This window comes from Peromyscus eremicus, chromosome 19 (assembly GCF_949786415.1).
Source record: "Peromyscus eremicus chromosome 19, PerEre_H2_v1, whole genome shotgun sequence".
Taxonomy (NCBI): domain Eukaryota; kingdom Metazoa; phylum Chordata; class Mammalia; order Rodentia; family Cricetidae; genus Peromyscus; species Peromyscus eremicus.
The window spans coordinates 43,171,847-43,185,821 of NC_081435.1; the positions used below are offsets into that span (position 1 = coordinate 43,171,847).

The 13,975-nt window shown below is 42.9% G+C and overlaps 1 long non-coding RNA gene across 1 annotated transcript; it reads right to left on the bottom strand.

Moving 5' to 3' along the window:
- Nucleotides 1–43: 43 nt before the first annotated feature.
- On the bottom strand, nt 44–12,302 carry LOC131895927 (uncharacterized). Its single transcript, XR_009375322.1, has 3 exons — nt 12,041–12,302; nt 10,763–10,910; nt 44–198 (listed from the first exon to the last, which is right to left on the bottom strand). It is a non-coding gene; the product is annotated as an uncharacterized LOC131895927 (long non-coding RNA).
- Between the last annotated feature and the right edge of the window lie 1,673 nt (nt 12,303–13,975).

Here is a 13,975-nt window from a genome sequence, read left to right on the forward strand (position 1 = left end):
CTCCGTGGTAGAGACAGTTGTATTGACACGCTACTATATCTTTGAAACTGAAATCCAATCTAGTGTGAACTACGAACAAGTGACTTCCAGCTGGAGTGGCTCATTTACTGTTTTCTTAGCATCGGTCTTGTGAGATTAAGGAAGATGATGTATCACTTTGGGTCACAAGCAAAACCAGTGAGGCCAGAAACTTTGACACTGGGGAAAAAAAAAAAAAAAAAAAAAAAAAGACAAGACCGGTATTATCAATAGGAAATGACATTTCTCCCTCTGTCGCTTTGACCTCAAAGGCCAAGCCTGAGGGCAATCTGGAGGTGTCTTAGGGGAGGGGCACAGAAAGAGAATGAGTTGCCGCCACAGGAGTTCAGTCACAGTATGACCCTATTAATCTAAAGGGTCTCCCATGCTCTCTTTGACGGACAGCTAGGTGGATAGAAGCTCCTCCCACCTCCCAGCTGTCATAACAGCCCTCCACCCCAGGCTGGTCAGGGACGGCCTTTAAGAGCCTTTTGATAGATGACGCTTTCTGCAGCGTTCATTGTGGGAGGTGGGGGAGGAGAGTCCATTTGCTGCGCAGCAATTTCTGTTGCAGGAACAGGCCTCCTCCACCCTCTTCCAACCCGACGCTGCAAGACAGAGTACACACACTGGCTTGTTACCACACGCCTTCTGCGGCCTGTGGGATTCCTTTAGTTAGCAGTGTGTCCCCACCCTTTGCTTCTCTCCGAGGCAGAAGTACCCCAAAGCGGCAGGCAGGGCAATGGCCGAGTAACAAGCCCGTGCTGTCTCTGGAACACACCGAGCTAGTGTCCACACTCTGAGGTCGAAATGCTGCCTGCGGTGAAATATGTCACTACAGGGCTCCTTCCTTTCCAAAGCACACAGCAAAAAAAAAAAAATGAATTAAGTTAAAGCGAAGGCGCCCAAAAGCCTGACACGTGGATGACCTTGACAAAATGACTCCTCCAGAGGGGAGGTCTCATGATGGAAAGATTGGTGGTTATCCACCCCCCTACTCCCCCCCAGCCAGAGGAACTTATAGAACACACAATTATTTTCACTTAGGCTGTGAGAAACTTTTTTTTTTCTTTTTCTAGGTTTAACTTTCTTCTTTTTTTTCTCTCACTCACCAGGGTATTTCAGGGTGTAATGGAAGTTGAGGTTTTTGTGCCTATACATGTGATCTAATTATTATTATGATTTTTACAGAAAATGAATGGCAAAGTTCAGTTGTCTCCTATCTGCAGGCACAAATTCCTTTAGCACATCTCGAAGCTAATTAACACCCTTCAACACATTGAGAGCGCTTGTGTTGAACACCGCCTTCCTGTGATACTCATGTACACCCACATGATACCTGGATGTGTTGTGCCTGGACTGTGTGGAGTGGTCTCTGGAAAGCAAACTGCAGGTAAGTTCTGCAAACCTAGCTCCATGGGTTCTTCAGGGCTCACAGGTAGAGCAGTCACAACTTGATGCACAAGCTTCCACGTTGTGCATATACATACCCTTTCAGTGTCTGAGAAGAAATGAAGCTTCGAACTGGGCTATTGGGAGTCCTCTCACCTGGTGTGTGTAACCCAGTGAGTTTTCCCCAAGGTAAGGGTAGATTTTTCTCTTACTAAGATACCATATACAATGAGCAGTCCGCCCCGTGAAGATCTGCGGGGTCCCTGGCCAATCTCCTTCAACATGGTTCTGAGAAAATGCTGGGAAATTCACTGAGCACTAGAAGATTAATCACGAGCTTGTCATCTGCTCAGCATTTTCTTCTTTTCTTTCCAAGAAGAGATTGTCAGTCATAGTGAGACACTTGCTCGAGGTACCGGGACACTGGCTGGAGTGGCGGGTTGGAGAGGAAACAGTTTCCTGCCCTGTATTTTCAGAGTATTCCCTTTTGGCAGTCCATAATCTCTTAAAAATGATCTTGCTTTCAGATAGCTACAGCTATGTCATTTAGTGCTTTGGGTATGAATGCGGGGCTGATAGATTGAGATACCCAGGATGGATTGCAGGGTTTTCATGACCATAAATCCCTTGTCACGTCCTCAGCATGATGGAAGCTCTTTGGTAGATAACATAAACCCATTAATCACCTCGCTCTTAAACTAAGTACCCCAGAAAGAATTTTAAACGTTCCATGTTCCAACACCACCCCCCCCCCCCTTAAAAATGCTCTCCTTTATTAATTCATGCTGTTTGAGATAGCTTAAGTTACCTCCATGAAAAGAGACTGTGTACCAAGGGAAAGAAAGGACTGGAATCTGGAGGGGGAAAGAGAAGGGAGGCAAAAAGATTAAATTCTGTCTCCAATCCAAAGGAGATCACGTGCTAGCCTCCGCGTCCTCATCCTCTGCCCAGAGAATGTTGGCAGGCTTCCAGTTTGTTAAAACAACAATCCGCAGCTGATCTTCCCTCCGAATACACAATGCATAGACGGATTATTTACTCGAACAGAACTGTTCACCGAGGAATAAAAGCAAAAATGCATTTTAAGAGTAGTCGCTTCTGACGACCGAACAAAAGTAACCTTGATCACGGGGTAAAAAGCGCAGCCACCTTGCTGAGACCCTGACAGCACAGGCTTATACTCAACAGAGCTATGTTTTTCTTTCTCAAGTTTTTCCTACCTGCCAAGCCACACATTCCAGAGCCAGGCTTCTCTCTGGAATGTCCTCCTACCCCCCCCCCCCCCCCCCCGACCCCCACTCCAACAAAATAATGTTTCAGTGTTGGTTTCGTGCTGGGCTTTTTGCCTGCATTTACCATCCAGAGAGTCTCCTCGAAGATTCGACTTCCTTGGCACGTTAAATGCTTGAACTGAAGTTTATCTGTTCACACATTCATTGCCAACACGTGGGTGTTTACAAAGAGAAAGTCATACATGCCCAGACTTCTAAGGAGATGTTTCTTTTGTCACATAAAATCATATCGTTGAAACAGATTTTTTTTTTCAAGGTTAAAAGTTCTGTTGCATGTCCAAAGGGCAGAGACAAATGTCGAGACTCACAGATTTCTCACCAGGAGCCCTGTCTGAGGCAGCAGAGGCAGCCTGGGGAGGGAGACCTGCTAAGAAAGCTTGGTTTCCAGGTAGCATTTTGTAAATCCAAATCTTTGATAAGGACACAGTATAGTGAAGGGTGTCTGTGACTGAATAGTTGTTGAACCTTTAAGATAGGATTCGGCTCGCCCATGGTGAGAACAGAGCACAATAACATGAAACACCAGATGGGACTTCAAAGCTCATCAGATATACAGATTCCTTTTTTTTTTCCTTGACAAAAGATAGGCAAAGCCTTACTTCTAAAAGAAAGAAAGAAAGAAAGAAAGAAAGAAAGAAAGAAAGAAAGAAAGAAAGAAAGAAAGAAAGAAAGAAAGAAAGCACATTAAGATAAATGGGTTGATTTGGCTGTGTCTTGCTTGACTCTTATAGAAAAGCCATCTGAATGGGTCAAATTACAACCTAGCCGCCAGATCAAAGGATAACCGCTCCCGTGGTAGGTCATGCTGATCTGAACTGTGTCAGCGGGATCAGCATGAAATCCTAAACTATGGGCCGAGAAAACATGTCTCTCTCAACCGAGACCTGACCGGACCAATTAACTAAGGTATTTGCCTTTTTGCCTCCGTGGAAATCTGAGATGGTTTCATTGGTCAGACCAGTGTGCTGGAACACACACATACACACACACACACACACACACACACACACACACACACACACTGCATTCCTGAAGTATAGTTCAGCGATACAGGCTTATGAGTTTAAAATGGAATTGTCCACCAAACACATCACCACTAGCTGCTAGGCCAAGGAAGTAAGGCCTGGAGTGTGGGTCGAACATGTGATAAACACACGCAGAATCCACAGGATGGAAATCTGGGTATGTGTGATTTTGAACTCATGGATGATGCCCTAGCAGAGGAGGTGGACAGTAAATTTTATGTGTGTGACTAGGCTGTGATGCCTAGATATTAGTCAAGGGTGTATGTTTGTTTTTTTGTTATTGTTTTCCTTCTTTTTTTTCAATGAGACTAAAAATCATAATCTAGTGAAACTGGAGTAAAAGAAATTGCCTTCCTTAGTGTGGATGGGCCCCTTCCAAGCAGGTGAAAGTTTTTATAGGTTGAAAATCTTCCCTGAGAAAGAAGGGATAGTCCCAGCAGATTGCTTCTGGATTGGAGAAGCACTTTTCTGAGTCAGCTTTCCCTTTTCCCCATCAGATTCTGGATTTGCCAAGTTCCATAATGGTTTGAGTCAGCTCCTCAATCTCTCTCTCTCTCTCTCTCTCTCTCTCTCTCTCTCTCTCTCTCTCTCTCTCTCTCTCTCTCTCTCTCTCTCTCACACACACACACACACACACACACACACACACACACCCCATAGTAAATGCCACATAATTATTCCCTTTAAAATACTTTATTTATAGCATTTCATTTCTTTTCTTTTCTTAATCCGATGGCATAAGGCTGGTACAAATGCCCTCAATCTAGCGGGCATAGAGCACCCCATCATGTTTCCAGGGATGACCATTGGTATAAATAGCCACAGTAAATCCACACATTTGAGCTCAAGCGAACAAGAGAGAGGAAGGATCCCTTCACCCACTCTATGAGAAACCTTGCTTCCATGTGATTTCTTGGGAATCCCCGAAGTACCAACTGGGGTCTAACAGCTTAGGGGTACAGAGTCACCCCCATCAATGCCTGTTATGTGCTTTGCCTTTGACATGGTTTCTCTTGTTCAGAGGTGACCAGCTTTGTGTGCTGACCACGCCCTTCATTCATGAAGATTCTTTCATCCTTGAATGGCTCATGGATTTGGCTTCCCTGTGTGTGCCTATTTAGAATGCAAGAGATGCTCGCTTTTCTGTTCTATTGCAGCCGGTGACAGAAGCTTCGAAGGTTTGTCTGGAGGAACCAATGGACTAGTCTGAGGTGAATAATCAGCTTTTACTTCATGTTATACTTCTCTTCTAAGTTGTAAATATTTCTACGCTTTTTTCTTCCTAGTGGTAAGGTATAGTAAAATGGTACTTTCCAAAAACTGCAAGTATCAGAACCCCCGGTGAGACACATCATGGAGTCACAATTCAAGTAATGATAAAGAGCACTCTGGAGTGCAGACCATGGTGTTCTCACTCAGGACACATCAGCAAACATTGCAAAGCCCTGCAATAATCCTGCATAAGCAAGGGCCTCAGAGCTGGTGTCCAGGGCTAAGAAGCAGGTTTGAAATTCTGTAGAGTCAGGCGAGGAAGCCGGTGAGTAAGGGGAAGAATTAATGAGGAGCTGCAGGCCACACAAATGGCCACACTGTTCTCCTGGTCACTAGACCGAAAAGTCAGTGATTTTTGCCTCCAGGATTAGACTTTTATACCTTAAAACAAGCCTTCTTAAACAAATGGGCATCGGGCAATGTGTCAACACTTCGTTGGTTTCAATAGAATTAGTTTTCTAAATGCTCTTTTCGGCAGCAATTTTTGTAGTTGAAAATGCATTACAAGGAACATTTACTACAGCTACAGTAAGGCCATCAGTGTCTGCCAAGTGAGGTTTTAATCAGCACAGCTGCGCACCGAACACACTCAACATTGCCGCCCCCGCCCCCCACTTCAGTATCAGTGTCAATAAACCTAGGGACTTAAGGTTATTTGGTTAGGTACTGGCTGTAAATAATAGCCTGGACTTAATTGTTTCTGCCCAAAATGAACCTGGCTAATAGCCTTGCAAAGGCGCCTGGACAGGTTGTGATGTAACAGCCTTACATAACTCAGACTCTTTATACACCGCATGCTAAAGAAGCCGTCAGATCATTCTGCTAGCTGAGTGACAATGTGCCAGGACTATAATCGCATCAGGAAGCCACATGTCCACACTGGAGGACAGACTGGAAGATAGCTAGATCCAGCCAGAGTTGTTGAAAACTCAATGTCCCCAATTACAACTTGTTTTGTGGGGTGTCCTCTGGTATCATGAGCCAGGAATATGAGCAGCACCAGAACCCCATTTCTTTTGTAGAATCTTCTGGTTAATCCCAGTGTGTGACTTACTCCTTTCTTCTTCTTCTTCTTCTTCTTCTTCTTCTTCTTCTTCTTCTTCTTCTTCTTCTTCTTCTTCTTCTTTTGGCTTGCCTCACCCCCGCCCATTCCTCTATAAAGGAAATAAAGAATGGAGCCTTTCAAGTGTTCTAATAGTAAGAGATTGTGGGTCCTATTGTAAAAAGCCATTTAACCCCATCTGACTTGTTTCACCTCTCTCTGAATGTGACTGGAATCCAGGTGGAAGGGTGACAGCCACTGTGCTCTGTACCATGAGTGTTTGCAAAGGGAGAGTTGCTGTGAGGGGAGATGGAACACCCATGAATGCATGGGAACATGACCCAGGTGTGTTCTCTTCAATCTGTGAGCAGTAGGTAGAGACAAATGGCCTAGCTCTCATTTGCTCCTAACACAACTTCTCATTTAAGTGACTGTAGGGCACAGAGGGCATAATGCGGAATTGTGAGCATGGGATCTGGGGTCATACATTCATGGGGTGAGATCCTAGTCATGTGGCTTCTACCAGTTGTGTATGCTTAAGCTGATGACATAAATCCTCTCAACCTCAACCTCAGTTTACTTATGCATAAAATAAACATAGAGGGGGTGGGGATTTACCTAGCAAGTGCAAGGCCCTAGGTTCGGTCCTCAGCTCTGAAAAAAAAAAAAAAAAAGACAAAATAAAATCAACATAGAATCAAAGTTTCCATCAGTATGAGGGTTACAGGTGACCGAGCCAACTGCCCAGAAGAGAAGAGAAGACAGCTGCTGGCTGATGCTGTTATTCTTGTGATGATTCCAATGGGAGACACACTGCGACATCAACATTGAGGACCAAGTAGTCAGTAGGCCCTGTGCAAGGTCAGAATGTGGTTCCTGTTGGAGTGGATTTCAAGGACACTTTGGGAAGGCAGGCAAGCATGCATGTGATCCCTGTCGAAAGCAGCGAGTGTCAATATCTTCTGTAACCACACTGGAATGGAAAGGTCAGACTAAACATGTTCAACCTCAGAGACTCCTGTAGTGGAGAACATGTGGAAGTCAGTTGTCTTAAAAAGGACGTTTCCTGGGGCTGGAGAGACCTGAGTTCAATCCCAGCACCTCTCATAACTGCCTGTAACTCCAGGGGATCCCCTTCTGGCTTCTGAGGCAACTGTACACATGTGTATAAACAAACATAAATAAATAAAAAGAAAACGTTTTTTAAAAATAAACTTTCCCTCTAAATTAGATTTTAACAAATGCAGGGAATGAGTTCAGTGGTCACCTTCTGCCTTCTAGTTAATGGTTACAGCTGTACATTTGGCTAAAGAGTTTGGTATACAAGTAAGCCCAGTAAGTTTTGTCATGCTTCTGTGCCACAGGAGGAACATCTTGGAACCACTCAATATAACATTTCCCATGGTTGAATCTATCTTTGATTATCTTATCACATCGTTTTGTCTTTGTAAATTTTATCTATTTGACTTCTCTAAAATCAATTTTGAAAAAAAAAAATAGACCAAATCAACTTTGGGCTGGACATGAAAGTCACAACTCCTTCAGTGGCTTCTTGTTCTTCTCAACCTTTTTCTCACCCTGGGCAGAATGTGGCCAGTGAAGTCAGACCTGATTTCCTATTGCCTGTTGTTTTCTACATTTGAAGACAGAGCCTAGCTGTGATGAGCAGTATTGGTAATTAGGTAGGTTTGAAGGTAATTTGTAGTGTAGAATAAAAACATATGTATCAGTGATGCTTAGTTGGAGTCTTCTAGACTAAGAATGATCGTTTGACACAGGCAGATTTCTCTACTACTTTCTTCTGTCCTCTTTCTTTTTTCCTTCCTTCCTTCCTTCCTTCCTTCCTTCCTTCCTTCCTTCCTTCCTTTCTCAGACAGAGTCTCACTATTTTGCTCTGGCTCTCCTGGAACTCCCTATGTAGACCAGTCTGGTTCATGGAGATCTGCCTGCCTCTGCCTCCCGAGCACTGAGGTTTAAGGCATGCACCACCACACCAGACTTCCTCTCTCCTTTCATTCATTGATTCTGTATGATAGTTCAAGAAAGAAGGTAATTTTGCATGTTTGCTTAGATTCATTTCCTTCCTCCCTGTGAAAACTGTGCTGACATTCATGTTACCAGTAAGAAAGCAAAGGGCCCAGTTGTGGTGGTTCAGTAAATCATCAGCAAGACGCAACAGAGGAGAGTCATAAAAGTAATTGTGGTTATCAAAACGCTAAAGGCCCCAGCATCTTCTACAGAAATCTCACTTGGTTTGATATCCCCAACTCCCAGGGGGCTGGGGCTGGGTCAAATGTCTCCTGGAGGTTTTTTTTGGATCAGATTCTTATTACTAATTTGAGAATTTTTGCTCATTAAACACTCACGACTTTCCCTGAAAAGACATTTTAAAAATTAAACCAAAAAGATGACATTGGACATTTAAAAGCGGGGGGGGGGGGGGGGGGGGGGAGGCGGGGGAGGCAAAGTTTAACCGTCTAGTTGTGGACTTTGTATTCCTTTGTCTGTGATCCATTTCTCACTCAGGTCTCCATTGACCCTCTGTAGCAGAAATCTTAAAGAGTCTTATTAATAAAAATCAAACATGGTTCCAGTTATTGGGGTGAATGCTGGAAGATCAGAGAAGCAGAACAAGCCACAGCCAACCTCACCTCGACAATTCCTCAGCTGATTCTGTTTCCTCAGACTGGAAGCCTCTGAGTCATTATCCAAATGAATCTCAGCTGAACTGCTTCTCAAAAGCCTGAATGCTTAACCAGCCTAGTTCCTGGTTTTTATGCCTTATATACCTTTCTGCTTTCTGCCCTCACTTCCTGGGATTAAAGGTTCACTTTCTGGGATAAAGGCGTGTGTCACCATGCCTGGTTGTGTCCAATGTGTCCTTGAACTCACAGAGATCCAGATGGATTTCTGCCTCTGGAATGCTAGGATTAAAGGCGTGAGTGCCACTATTTTCTAGCCTCTGTATCTAGTGGCTGTTCTGTTCTTTGACCCCAGATAAGTTTATTAGGGTGCACAATATTTTGGGGAACATAATACCACCACAACCCACCAATAGCAATATTACAGCTCCCTCAATCTCTCCACCCTTGTTTTTCATCAGCTGTAGCCTGTGTATTTATTCACACGCTCTCTGTTTCTCTCTCACACACACACACACAAATCCATTAAGGTATGATTTTGTTTGCTGATGAATCGCTAGCTCCTAGAACAGGAGTTTGGAAACATCGAGCCCTTGGATGTCAAGGTTTGTTAGGTGAATGAGTAAACTAGGGGTTAAAGTACTGGGTATAAAAAACAAGGTTCAGAGAGGGTCTTGAACGGGAGGTGGAAAGCAAACAATTTTGGTTCCTTTGCAGATTTAAATTAATATTCTCAATGGAAGTTCCAAAGACTAGCAAAGAAGACTGGGGTCAGGCAAGGAAAGACAGGGGAAGACACAGTACAGGGTTCATCCCATCTACCTTCTTGAGTGGAGGAATGCCCAGGCATGTTTGGTAGCATGTGATCACACCATGTCTCTGTCCTGTCTTACCCAGTCCAAGAAAGACACTTGACCTGTGACAAGGAATGATTTGGAGTGGAGGGATAAAACAGATTTCTGGTACTCAATTTCAAACTGATTTTCAACTGGAACTTTTGTCTTGCATTATGATGTAACTCTATTGTCACACTTCATTAAATCCAATGGTTTAGAGCAACAACTTACAAAAATATGTATGTAGAAGTGTTAAGAGACAGAGTTTAAGGATGAGAACTTTGTAGGCTGGAAGAAAGTTAGATGATGTATTCAAATTGTTGAAAGGAAAAAAAAAACCCTACCTGCTAAGAGTATGATACCCCAGTGAATTGACCTTCAATAATAAAGGAGAGATAGCCTTTCAAAGATAGCTCAACTAGAAAAAAAGAGAGTAATGTAACTTTTAAAAAAAAGGGCTGGGTGAATAAAGGAATGGAATAGATATTTCTCAAAAGAAGACAGAAGAGTGGTCAGCAAGACTATTCTAAAAATTATTGACAATAATGATCTCAAGGAAGTGAAAATCAAACCCCTCTCCCTCCTACAATGACTATTGTTGAGAAAGATTAAAGAGAACAAAGGGTTGGTGATGATAACCATATACACTGTTGGTGGGAGTATAAATCAATATTTCCATGATGGAAAATAGAAGATAGTGCCTCGGGCTGGAGAGATGGCTCAGAGGTTAAGAGCACTGACTGCTCTTCCAGAGGTCCTGAGTTCAATTCCCAGCAACCACATGGTGGCTCACAACCATCTGTAATGAGATCTGATGCCCTCTTCTGGCCATGTAGCCATACATGCTGTATACATAATAAATAAATAAATCTTAAAAAAAAAAGTAGTGCCTCAAAAAATTAACAATAGAACTAAAATATCTGGAAATTCCACTACTATGCATGCATCCAAAGGAAATAAAACCAACATGTCAAAGAGATGTCTGTATTCCATGTTCACTGGAGCATCATCTTCAACAGTCGAGATATAAAGCCATTCTGTCATTCTAGAGTTCACCCATAAATAAATGGATAAATAAAATGTATTCTATATAAGGAGCTATTCCAGCCTCCAAAAAAAGAGGAAAAGCAGATGATATCCCAGAAGATCCAGCCTTAAAGAAAAGAATTTCTCAGACAGCTCTGTGATGTCATTTAAAGAATGAATTAAAACCAAGCAAATTAACAAAGAACAAAACTCTTACGTTCTTGGGTTGCCTGGATGGAACTGAGCAGTCTGCAGAGAGCATCTTTTGGAAGGCTGTGGTGTCATTATCTTCCAAATGCTTTTGCACAATGGACCTGTCTCTACTTCTGGGCTCCGTAACTACAACCCCACGTGCTCCTACTGGGCTGTAAAGACGAAATGTAATTACTCAATAGAAGCAACTGTTGGAAAACTATACAGTGGGGGAGATGGAGGCTTGAGGAACTAGGCAAGCTTCTCCCTAGTTCTAAGATGTTTTCAGTGTGTTTTAAATATGACCTGACATTGCTAATGGATACTCCAAGTCTGTCTGTCCCTCTGTCTCTGTCTCTCTCTTTGTCTCTGTCTGTCTGTCTCTTTCTCTCCTTTCATCACCTGCACATGTGCAAGTGGATGTCAGAGGAACCTTACAGGATTCAGTCCCCTCATTTCACCTCATGGATCCGAGGCATTGAACTCAGATCCTCACATTTGACAACAAGGGCCTTTATCCACTGAGATGGTCATAGCCATCTTATTACCACCATTCCGAACTATGAAAGAAAAATCCTAAGTGACAGATGATTCTAAAGAGTGACGTACAATAACACTGGTGGATGTAGTCATTCTCGCTGAGACTTTCTCATTTGCCACATCATACTGAAAATAAAAATATCTTGAAGAGCATCTCACTCAATCTTTTGTCGATTGGCCTTTCTAGATAAGAAAATAGTGAAAGAAATTATGTCATGAATTTGTCTTGCTGGAGAAAAGTCACATCCAATAATGACTGCCTGGGGATGCCAGGAGCTTGCATTCACATGACAAGGCAGAGAGATCCAGGGGCCCCTTCCTGCTTCCAACCTTGGAATTCAATAAGTGAGTCAGTAGTGTTCTTGTAGTTAACTCTCACAGAATGGGCAAGCACAAGGCTCAACAGCGCTGAATTATTTTGGGGTTCTATTTATGAGTTTGGGAGGAGGGGGGAGCTGCTTCTCAGAGGCCAGAAGTAGGATAGGTCCTTACTCTGATTGACAGGTGTATTGTTGTAACTTTGGGACAATCTGCGGTGTGCTGGCTGCTCATCCCATGACTTGAAGCCCGAGTGTGGTCTTTCAGGTCATTTCATACACACGAGATGATTGACAGGGTTTTCCTCTGACAGGTTGCTTGAAGGACAATTTCTCTCACTGTGCTTCTCGACATTGGTTTACGTCAGCCTGGTCTATCTCTCCTTCTTCCTATAACTGCCTGACCCCCAACTCCCCACAGGAATGGAGTTTCTGTACTGCCTTACCTGGGAGGGGCAGCCATGTTTTTCCAGGAGAGCTGACCTGTGTCACATCAAGTCATTGTGCTGTCCCTATGCTAGCCAGCGTTCCTTGAGGGCACTCACTTCCACCAGTGTCTGAATCCCCTTGGAGGCAGACACAGCCATTTGGTCCTGTTCTTACGAAGGTTGCCTTTGCCTGGAAGATTAACCAGCCAAGTTGGATGAAACCTTATGGAGCAGAAGGATAGTTAGGAAAGGTTGGCAGCAACCTGGCCTCTGGACAGCACAAGTCAGAGAACAGAAAGGCAGGGACCCTGGGAGAAGCTGTCACAATCAGTATGTGATGACAGAAATCTACATGTCAACAGATGACTGGATGTAGGAGATGTGTCGAGAGAGGAAGGAAGTGGTAATGCAATTCTCACTGTGGGACCTGGCAATAAGAACAACCTTGAAAACAAGCAAATGGTTTGGGGGCAAGACAATAGGAAACAGAAGGCTTTGGGTGCAGGTACACTTCATCTGTGGGCCAGTGGGCCATCCAATATTTGGATGCCATCAATAAAATCCAAATCTACATCTCAGTTCTTTTCGGTGAGAGATTGTACCATCACATGCTAAAAATCTCTGGGCTTTGTTTTCTGTTGTGATTTGTCCTGTGCTTATCAGATTTTTCCTGCCCCAAATGAGGCATCTGCAATTTAAGGATATGAGTCAGTCTTCCAAAGCAAAGCCAGCTTTAAGGATGTATGATTTCCAGAGCCTGAGCTCTAACACCCCCCAGATATGTGTAAGCTGTGGCAGCAAATCCACCCAGATGTCTCTGATTTCATCTAGTAGGTCTTAACTTTTCTTCTCCTCTTGTGTGTTCCCTTTATTTAATCTGCTGTAAATCAGTATAGCTTTGAAAATTTTAAATTAGGAAGTTTGAGGAAATCCAATGATATGAATGTGGAAAGAGTTGACTTCATAAAGTTATTCTGAGATCCTAAAACAAACCAGGGAACATCAGAGAATCACAGAAAGCTGGAAGCCAACACAGCCTTTGAGTCCTCCTCTTCTTTGGCCTCAATCATTTTTCCTTTTCATTAGATTATAAACAGACCGATTCCTTCCATTAAAAAAACACAAATAAAATCTTCACTTGACCCCATTTTCCTCTATCTACCATCCTCATGTTGTGCTCTCCTTGGAAGCAAATTCTCTTCATTTGATACACTTTTTTCTTGGAACAAAATTCCTCACTTGAATTTCAGGGGAACTTACTTTCCTGTTTTTTGTTTTGTTTTGTTTTGAGGTGACCACTAGTCATTCCTGTGATTTTTAGACTGATTGTATCGTATCTCTTACACCTTGCCACAGACTACTTAGGGGAATTCCTTGGAACATCTGTCATCTTGATTTATTTTGTTGGTTATCTCATTTAATACCCTTCTTAGAGTTTAAATTTCAAAAAGGTTAAATCATTACTTTCATGCAATTATATAATGAATACATGGCCAATATTTATTATACTCATCAATCAATGAGGGAACCAGTAAGATATTAAAACTACTTCAAAGGAACAGTTGAAGAGTTATGCATTTATATGCACTTCAGTAAAAGAGTATATTGTAGAGTAAAATATTTGCCTAGCCTTTGTCTTTGGTTCTAGAGAGGGAATTCTATGATTTCCAAATGTCTTGAGTAATAGGAGAGTCGTTGATATGTCTGTTGACTCCTGAGATCACACTTGAGTTTCTAGTCATGAAGTGACTCATGTCAAGCCCACAGTAATTTCCAATGACTGGGCCATTTTGGAAAGACCAATGCTGTGATTACACTTCAGACCACATGATATTAGCCCAGCCTCTGGGAGCAGAAGGAAGCTAGAAGTTGACTTCTTGCCTACGTAATAAAACCTCAGCAAAACTCTAAACACCAACAATTAGCTGAGCTTTCCTGGTCATTGATACACAC